Source organism: Lolium perenne, chromosome 2 (assembly GCF_019359855.2).
Source record: "Lolium perenne isolate Kyuss_39 chromosome 2, Kyuss_2.0, whole genome shotgun sequence".
Taxonomy (NCBI): domain Eukaryota; kingdom Viridiplantae; phylum Streptophyta; class Magnoliopsida; order Poales; family Poaceae; genus Lolium; species Lolium perenne.
In genome coordinates this window covers 250035175-250045606 of record NC_067245.2, presented here as the reverse complement: position 1 = coordinate 250045606, position 10432 = coordinate 250035175, and the positions used below count along the sequence as shown (strand labels likewise).

The 10432-nt window shown below is 46.3% G+C and overlaps 1 long non-coding RNA gene across 2 annotated transcripts; it reads left to right on the top strand.

The window, feature by feature from the left end:
- The first annotated feature begins 347 nt into the window (after positions 1 to 347).
- On the top strand, positions 348 to 4296 carry LOC127335564 (uncharacterized). Of its 2 annotated transcripts, XR_007872874.2 has the most exons (7): positions 348 to 1004; positions 1380 to 1432; positions 1827 to 2009; positions 2105 to 2282; positions 2409 to 2493; positions 2761 to 2826; positions 3556 to 4296. It is a non-coding gene; the product is annotated as an uncharacterized lncRNA (long non-coding RNA). The 2 variants fall into 2 exon arrangements; XR_007872873.2 differs by having other exon boundaries at positions 1380 to 2009.
- The last annotated feature ends 6136 nt before the right edge of the window (positions 4297 to 10432 follow it).

The following is a 10432-nucleotide window of genomic DNA, read 5'->3' as shown; positions in this document are numbered from 1 at the left end:
ACATGTTGCGGCTGGCCGGTCCCGTTCGGTGTCGAGGGGAACGGAGGAAGGGGCGCATCGTTCATGCACGCGCTTGGCGCGGCCCCGCAACCGGGATGGCTGGCAGGGGCGGCCATGCTCCGTGGGAGGTCCGATTCTCCGTCGCCGGGGTCGGGCCGCGGCTGGTCCAGGGATGCATCGAGGGATGCATCGAGCGCGAGGTCAGTTAAGCTAAACCGGTGGGTCGCTTCTTTCAATTCATATTCTGATACCGGGTCGCTTCTTTCAATTCATATTCTGATTTTATTCCCCTTTTCGTTCTTGGATTGGTTCTGAGCAATTATGTCCTTGTTGTTCTTACAGCTTGCGCCAAGAGAGCAAACCGCCGAGTTGTGGAGAGGAATTAGTGCAGCAGCCAAGAGAGGGCGATGCTATCCTCGGCTCTCACGGCATTTTTTTCCTTTGTTTCTGGGATTCCTAGTGAATGACATTTTTCCATTGATGGTGATTTTGGTGATGGGATCAGTGCATTAGTTGATTGGTTTTGGTGAATTTGGTTTCATGGTGAATCTTTTAATTTTAGTCTTGTGAAATTTTGTGGGATATTTATTGTGATTCCTAGTTTTCTAATTAACTTTTATAACTTAATTGAGAAATTTCTAGAAGTAAAACAATAAATTTCTCAGTTTCTGGGTGACGGAGGCGCTGGATCGGCGAGTGCCGGCACTGGATCTGTGTGCCCCGCCCGGAAAACGGCACCTCGTGCCCCGTCACGCTCATCCTGGGTGACGACATCGGACCCCTCGTCCCCAGAGCCGTGCAGCAGGTCATGGAGCTCGCCCCTCTATTTCAAGACCTGGTCACGGGAGACGCGCAACGGAGCTTGACCCTCTACTCCATCCGCCCCTGTTCTGCCTCAAGGGTGAGAAGGAACAACGAGATCCGAATGGTGCAAGTGCGCCATATGCGCCGCGAGGTCGGGCAGCTGCTCGACGGCAACCAAAACAAAGACGGCATGAATCAGGGTAATCGCCATGCTCCCCAATCATCCAACATGTCCATTTCATCCCCATACGCCTTCAGCTTGTGATTGCTGCACAGTTCATCCGATTGGTGATGCTATATTGTAAATGGGTCGCATCTGCAACTGAATTTATTAGAAAGTCATTACAGCATCAACTTTCTGCTAGATGACCGAGTGCAGCTCTGCAATAGGATGTTCTTTGTTCCAAGAATCAGGGTTTCAATTCTTGTTTAGGTTTAGATGGCCTACCTATCAGTGTTGTATCTTCCAACAATCAGTCTGTGTGATGTCCAATTCTTTCCCTAGCTTTGTACCCGATCTCTTCTTCTTTCATTGGTTTATGGTTTATGATTGAACTTTGTTATTCATTTTGTAGGGAAAGCTGAAACTGAGTTCAGTCTGGTAGCACGTGTAGTCTGATGGATAAAGGTATGTGCCTTGTTGCTTTTTTATTGAATACTCAATTTTACGATCAGCGTTTCAATTATGTGTCCCTGTGACCTTTTTGGATTAAGCATTAGCTTGTTTTTTAATGGACTAATTGAAGACATGAAAGTATCAAACTGTATTGGGGAGTACCATTATATGATTCATCCATATACAGTTTAGACATCCATTAGCATGGCCTGAATAAACCTCTCGTCTTTGATCTGTGCATGGGAATTTGATCTGTGCACGGGAATTTTTTTTATTTACTCATGTCTAGATTTTCCAAGATTTATTGTTAAAACTTGTTGACCCTTGTGCATAATTATTCATGTTATTGGGGACTATGAACCTTCACCAACTTCCCCGATTTTGATAATGTGCATTAAACTGAAAGTAACTCATGACGGCTCCTACAACACCGGAGTAGCGGGAGGACGCCGCTTGCGCATGGGAGCACTGGGACGCCGTCAACTTCAACTTCTTATCGGAGCAGCACGATGACCGCCACCAGTACTCTAGTGTAGTTTCACTCTAGTTCTTCTCTGAATATGTTCCATGTCTCTCAATATTTTTCCAGGTAACTCTAGTTTTTCTCTGAATATGTTCCATGCCACGGCCACGATTCCACTTTTTAGCCCCGCCTCTCATCGTGCTCCCGTCCATCCTGCTTAGTTTCTCAAATCAAATGAAGACCAGAGGGCGCAGGCGGGCAACTGGTTGAGCGCAGTAGAGCTCGAACCCCTGGCGCTGGAGAGGGTGATTCGCTGTCCATGTTGTGACATCCTGCATGGTCACTCTGTCTATCAAATAAGCACTAGACTATACCACAGTATTGCAGCAACAAATAAAGGTATCTGCAGTTATGTACTTGTGCTTGTGCACATCTTCTGATGATGCTTGTGCCTAAAGCATTCTTTGGAGTACTCCAATTAAACTTAACTGAAATTGTTTAACTAAGCACTCCAAACACTTGCAGTACTGCTTGCTTATTAAATTCCTGCGTCGGCTATGAGTTACTGGGAAATGGAGGCGCTGGATCTGCCGTGCACGGCTTGCCTTAGGTATGAATTTGCATGATCACTGAACTCTGACTACTCCTATAATTGTACTACTCCGTTTCTCAGTATAGTTTAGAATTTTGGTATGGTCTATGGGGACTGATCTTATGACTATCGAAAGAATACCATTATCTCAGAAGTCTGCTTGACCAACCAGCGTTGAACTTTGTTTACTTTAGTACATTTAGTAATGGCCATTTTCTTGAAATCAGTACTGATTTTTCTGGTTGAGGGGGAATCACGGGCATTTCTGATGTCAACACAATGCAGGTTGATCCCAATGCTGCGGGAAGACTATCGCCTGCCCCGCCACGTCTCGAAAAGAAACTCAGAAAGGTACTCCCTTTGCACTCAGTCCCATCTCTCTTAGCGCAATGCATAGCAATGCCATGCTGACATGATGTGTGTCTTTTCTGAGAACAAGCAGAGCAGTCCTATATTCAAATTGTTAAATGATGCTCTGTTTAGTAAGCATATTCTGAGAATAAGCAGAGTAATTTTCTCTGTTTACTTTAATTTTTAGAAATTGGAGTACTGCTAGGCTGTAGTTACTGATGTGCTGCAGTTACTGATTTGCTTCAAAAATTGTTGTAATCTCAGGGATATGTGTGCACTGATGTGCTGTAGTTACTGATTTGTGTGTGCCCTGATGTGCTACTTGCTGTAGCCTGTCTAATGTGTGTGCACAATATCAACAACAACTATAGGAGTTAGTGTAGTTTGTCTGTAAAAAGGTTTCAATTTCCCAGCTGCTATCCCAATTGATAGTGAATTTGCTTGAGAGTTTCTATCAATTCCTTTCTGCTACTGCACTGCATTAACTGTAGGAGACTGACGAAATAACAAAGATGATGTCACAGTAAGTAAAGTATTGCATTGCTTGCTTGCGGTGGCATTACTCATAGAGTAATTAGAATAATAACAACTAAATTTATTGGAGACAACAACAAGTACACATAACTTGTTCAAACACACAACATACTCATACACATAGTGTCATCTCTGTTGGCAACTTGAAAATCTGCTGTTATTTGCTCTGTCAAATTTTTTGCTTGGTATTTGCAGGTGCTTCAGGGAGATCAGGGCTAGGTGTTGCTGGGGGATGAAAGTGGAATAGTTGGGTGGAGGAGCAGCAGGAGGCCGAAGGTGGAGTAGATGCAGAGATCGGGAGCATCCGGTCGAGCAGTTGAACATCGAGGCAGAGCCAGCTCTTCGCTGAGCACCTGATGACCTGATGGTCGATGGGCGAAGGGGAAGCAGATCCCACATGATCGTGGCTGGGCGGAGGAGAAGCAGCTACCAGGTGCTCCTGGGCGAGGGATCATGGTGGAGGCAGATCACAGGAGCACCTGGGCGATGAGATCGTGGTCGAGGTGCTCCTGGGTGAAGAGATCGTGCTCGAGGACCTGGGCTAAGGCGAGGCAAGGAAGAAGGATCCGTGAGGAGGAAGCGATCGCGAGGGGAATCGCGATGTGCGATCTGAAACAAATCAAGGGTAGGAAGGACTTTTTAGTGTTTTTTCACCTGGTCGGAACACTCCCCCAACATCTTACTACATTTTAGATTGGAGGGAGTACATAACAAAACATACAACAGACTACAGCAGTGTGCATGCGCGTGAGATGATAAGGACTGAAAATATGAGGAGTCCCTGTTGCTCCCGTGACTACCATGATTGGTGTCTAGATATTTTCTACAATGTGACCACATATCGATGTTCTGTTCATCTTCTCCTACCTCTCCTTCTATGGTGTATATAAACAAGAAAATGCTATGGTGATAAAATATAGGCTCATTTCTATAACCTGGGGCAAAGTAAAAAAGATATCTTAAGTTTAATGTCATATTGCTTACTATACGAGCATAAAAAGAGATGTGTTTGCTTGGAATAATTGTATCATACATCCTGGATTAGACACTATAATTGGTAGCAGCTGTTGTGATGGGTGTTACGCATGGTGAGTGGTGTTAGTACGGTATGAACTATAGTGAGGGTGTTAGTATGGTACGACAAACTAGAAAGGTTTCAAGTTGTATTATACCTAGCTTCGTTTACTGCAGGTGTAGATCTCAATGTTTGATCTAAAATGTAGGGCCAGTTGGTAAGAAGCATCTGGGCCCACTTTTTTTGAATTTGAAAAGCGGGTCCCATTGTACTTGGGTCCCACTGTTTAAATTCAAATGTAGAGCCATGAGGTGTGTAGCATCTGGGCCCACTTTTTTGAATTCGAAAAGTGGGTCCCGCAACACATAATTCTGATCACCTGCAATGATAGGATGTACTAAGAAACTAGTGGGGATAACTACATCCCCTAATGGGGGACACGTGTCAAGCATTGAGCGCGTGCTCACGTATACACCCGGTCACCAGGCTTCTTTTGTAATTTTGAAACTAACAAAAGTCTATTAAATGCAAGATCAAGACTCCGAAAATTTGCTTGTGATAATTAATTTAGTATAATGAAATCCAGTACATGCTAGATGAGCATATGGATAGATTCAATTTGATGCGAAAATTTAGTACTTGCGAGATCTATACTTGAATAAAATTTGGGAATACGAATGTTTAGTCTATGCAATCTCATAACTTGAATAAAATTGACATAAGTTTAGTAAGTGCATGATCAAGAGTCTGAAAATTATCTAGTCATAATCCATTTGATACTAAAAGAATGCATGACCAACACTTTTATGAAATGTGTAAGTGCAATTTTTTAGTTATTGAAATATCATTTTGCATCATTAATTTTGAAACTAACAAAAGTCTATCAAATGCAAGATCAGGACTCCGGAAATTTGCTTTGTGATAATTAATTTGGTATAATGAAATCCAGTAAATGCTAGATGAGCATATGGATAGATTCAATCTGCAAGATCAGGACACCATGCTTTGTGGCTTTTGTTACACAAAACACAAAAACAAAACTAGTTTTGCAGCTAGCACGGTTTGTAGTTTAATTTGTTGCACCTAGCCCAAATGGACCAATTTGTAACTTGCTGTTGCACGAATTCCCAGTTAGAAAACACAGAAATATGACTCGGTCTGAAACTAAATTCACAATTCAACATCATATAGCTAAATACACGGTTCATTAACACAAGAATTATGGATAATCCCCTCTCCACAATTTCTTTCAATAAAATGCACTATCCCATATTCTTGAAACTGCCTTGCGAATTATGGTGCATGTGAGTTGCAATTTTCTCTCAAACAGAGAAAACAGAGCACTCGAGATTAACTAAAACAGATAAAGATTAACTAAAACAGAGCACTCGAGGGTGACTTGGTTCATGCACTAGCGATTAACTAAAATCTGAGCAAGATTAACTAAATCAGAGCAAGATTAAGTAAATCAGAGCAAGATTAAGGTCTACAAACCAAGAATAGTGGCAGACGAGGACGTGGTTCCTCATGGACAGTTGAACGACGGCGAGGTAGTTGTCTTCTTCGTGGTTGGGGTCCTCCGGAGTGTACTCGAGATCCAATCCTACAAATTTGTTCTCTTCTTCTTCCGCATACCACTGCGCGTACATCTTCAGGTACTTGCTCATCGTCTCCTCCTCGTTTGTGTAGACAACATCGATCTCCTTGCCGCCATGGACGGTGAAGGTCCTGATCTGAGTAAAGGCCTGCATGGCTGACGGCGGAGGAGGCAGAAGCGGTTGCGGAACAGAGGAAGAGGAAGAAGAAGCGTCCATGGCGCGGAGGAGGCAGAAGCGGAGGAGGAGGGTTTTTCATCTAGTGGGGTGGAACCGGCAAGAAGCGGAGAGAAATGAGTGGGAGGAGGAGTGGAACCGTCAAGAAGCGGAGAGGCGGAGGAGGGTTTTTCGTCTCTGAATTTCTGATTTATTACAATTAGTAAAATCCGCGAATGAGGGTTCCATTTTACCTGCTGGCCCCTAATCCACATAAAATTACCGGAAATGGGCCAACCCAGTGGTATCTACTGCTAGATGGCCCCACACGTCAGTGGGTGCCATTTTGCCCCACCCACCCCAAAATGTCCTATACCAAAAGCAACTTTCTCCCCTGTCTCACTCTCTCTCTCCCAACCCAGCCGCCACTGCCGCCTCTTACATGAATAATATGGGGTAGACCACGGAGAGTTGCACCCAGACACCCCAAATATAGGGTTGCACCCTTGGAATTTACATGAATAATATGGGGTAGACCATGGTGAGTTGCACCTAGACACCCCAAATATAGGGTTTTAGGCCAAAACATGCACTTTTGGGGCAAATCAAGTGGCTGGGGATGCCAGGGTGAGGCCACACTTGGCACATGGGTGCACCAATGCATGCCCCACACTTCCACCCTTGGAATTTACATGAATAATATAGGGTAGACCATGGTGGGTTGCACCCAGACACTCCAAATATAGGGTTTTAGGCCAAAACATGCACTTTTGGGGCAAATCAAGTGGCTGGGGATGCCAGGGTGAGGCCACACTTGGCACATGGGTGCACCAATGCATGCCCCACACTGCTACCCTTGGAATTTACATGAATAATATGGGGTAGACCATGGTGGGTTGCACCCAGACACCCCAAATATAGGGTTTTAGGCCAAAACATGCACTTTTGGGGCAAATCAAGTGGCTGGGGATGCCAGGGTGAGGCCACACTTGGCACATGGGTGCACCAATGCATGCCCCACACTTCTACCCTTGGAATTTAGATGAATAATATGGGGTAGACCATGGTGAGTTGCACCCAGACACCCCAAATATAGGGTTTTAGGCCAAAACATGCACTTTTGGGGCAAATCAAGTGGCTGGGGATGCCAGGGTGAGGCCACACTTGGCACATGGGTGCACCATTGCATGCCCCACACTGCTACCCTTGGAATTTACATGAATAATATGGGGTAGACCATGGTGAGTTGCACCCAGACACCCCAAATATAGGGTTTTAGGCCAAAACATGCACTTTTGGGCAAATCAAGTGGCTGGGGATGCCAGGGTGAGGCCACACTTGGCACATGGGTGCACCAATGCATGCCCCACACTGCCACCCTTGGAATTTACATGAATAATATGGGGTAGACCATGGTGGGTTGCACCCAGACACCCCAAATATAGGGTTTTAGGCCAAAACATGCACTTTTGGGGCAAATCAAGTGGCTGGGGATGCCAGGGTGAGGCCACACTTGGCACATGGGTGCACCAATGCATGCCCCACACTGCCACCCTTGGAATATACATGAATAATATGGGGTAGACCATGGTGAGTTGCACCCAGACACCCCAAATATAGGGTTTTAGGCCAAAACATGCACTTTTGGGGCAAATCAAGTGGCTGGGGATGCCAGGGTGAGGCCACACTTGGCACATGGGTGCACCAATGCATGCCCCAAACTGCTACCCTTGGAATTTACATGAATAATATGGGGTAGACCATGGTGAGTTGCACCCAGACACCCCAAATATAGGGTTTTAGGCCAAAACATGCACTTTTGGGGCAAATCAAGTGGCTAGGGATGCCAGGGTGAGGCCACACTTGGCACATGGGTGCACCATTGCATGCCCCACACTGCCACCCTTGGAATTTACATGAATAATATGGGGTAGACCATGGTGAGTTGCACCCAGACACCCCAAATATAGGGTTTTAGGCCAAAACATGCACTTTTGGCGCAAATCAAGTGGCTGGGGATGCAAGGGTGAGGCCACAATTGGCACATGGGTGCACCAATGCATGCCCCACACTGCCACCCTTGGAATTTACATGAATAATATGGGGTAGACCATGGTGAGTTGCACCCAGACACCCCAAATATAGGGTTTTAGGCCAAAACATGCACTTTTGGGGCAAATCAAGTGGCTGGGGATGCAAGGGTGAGGCCACACTTGGCACATGGGTGCACCATTGCATGCCCCACACTGCCACCCTTGGAATTTACATGAATAATATGGGGTAAACCATGGTGAGTTGCACCCAGACACCCCAAATATAGGGTTTTAGGCCAAAACATGCACTTTTGGGGCAAATCAAGTGGCCGGGGATGCCAGGGTGAGGCCACACTTGGCACATGGGTGCACCAATGCATGCCCCACACTGCCACCCTTGGAATTTACATGAATAATATGGGGTAGACCATGGTGAGTTGCACACAGACACCCCAAATATAGGGTTTTAGGCCAAAACATGCACTTTTGGGGCAAATCAAGTGGCTGGGGATGCAAGGGTGAGGCCACACTTGGCACATGGGTGCACCATTGCATGCCCCACACTGCTACCCTTGGAATTTACATGAATAATATGGGGTAGACCATGGTGAGTTGCACCCAGACACCCCAAATATAGGGTTTTAGGCCAAAACATGCACTTTTGGGGCAAATCAAGTGGCTGGGGATGCAAGGGTGAGGCCACACTTGGCACATGGGTGCACCAATGCATGCCCCACACTGCCACCCTTGGAATTTACATGAATAATATGGGGTAGACCATGGTGAGTTGCACCCAGACACCCCAAATATAGGGTTTTAGGCCAAAATATGCACTTTTGGGGCAAATCAAGTGGCTGGGGATGCCAGGGTGATGCCACACTTGGCACATGGGTGCACCAATTCATGCCCCACACTTCCACCCTTGGAATTTACATGAATAATATAGGGTAGACCATGGTGGGTTGCACCCAGACACCCCAAATATAGGGTTTTAGGCCAAAACATGCACTTTTGGGGCAAATCAAGTGCCTGGGGATGCCAGGGTGAGGCCACACTTGGCACATGGGTGCACCAATGCATGCCCCACACTGCTACCCTTGGAATTTACATGAATAATATGGGGTAGACCATGGTGGGTTGCACCCAGACACCCCAAATATAGGGTTTTAGGCCAAAACATGCACTTTTGGGGCAAATCAAGTGGCTGGGGATGCCAGGGTGAGGCCACACTTGGCACATGGGTGCACCAATGCATGCCCCACACTTCTACCCTTGGAATTTAGATGAATAATATGGGGTAGACCATGGTGAGTTGCACCCAGACACCCCAAATATAGGGTTTTAGGCCAAAACATGCACTTTTGGGGCAAATCAATCATTTGGGGATGCAAGGGTGAGGCCACACTTGGCACATGGGTGCACCAATGCATGCCCCACACTGCCACCCTTGGAATTTACATGAATAATATGGGGTAGACCATGGTGAGTTGCACCCAGACACCCCAAATATAGGGTTTTAGGCCAAAACATGCACTTTTGGGGCAAATCAAGTGGCTGGGGATGCCAGGGTGAGGCCACACTTGGCACATGGGTGCACCAATGCATGCCCCAAACTGCTACCCTTGGAATTTACATGAATAATATGGGGTAGACCATGGTGAGTTGCACCCAGACACCCCAAATATAGGGTTTTAGGCCAAAACATGCACTTTTGGGGCAAATCAAGTGGCTGGGGATGCCAGGGTGAGGCCACACTTGGCACATGGGTGCACCATTGCATGCCCCACACTGCCACACTTGGAATTTACATGAATAATATGGGGTAGACCATGGTGAGTTGCACCCAGACACCCCAAATATAGGGTTTTAGGCCAAAACATGCACTTTTGGGGCAAATCAAGTGGCTGGGGATGCCAGGGTGAGGCCACACTTGGCACATGGGTGCACCAATGCATGCTCCACACTGCCACCCTTGGAATTTACATGAATAATATGGGGTAGACCATGGTGAGTTGCACCCAGACACCCCAAATATAGGGTTTTAGGCCAAAACATGCACTTTTGGGGCAAATCAAGTGGCTGGGGATGCAAGGGTGAGGCCACAATTGGAACATGGGTGCACCAATTCATGCCCCACACTGCCACCCTTGGAATTTACATGAATAATATGGGGTAGACCATGGTGAGTTGCACCCAGACACCCCAAATATAGGGTTTTAGGCCAAAACATGCACTTTTGGGGCAAATCAAGTGGCTGGGGATGCCAGGGTGAG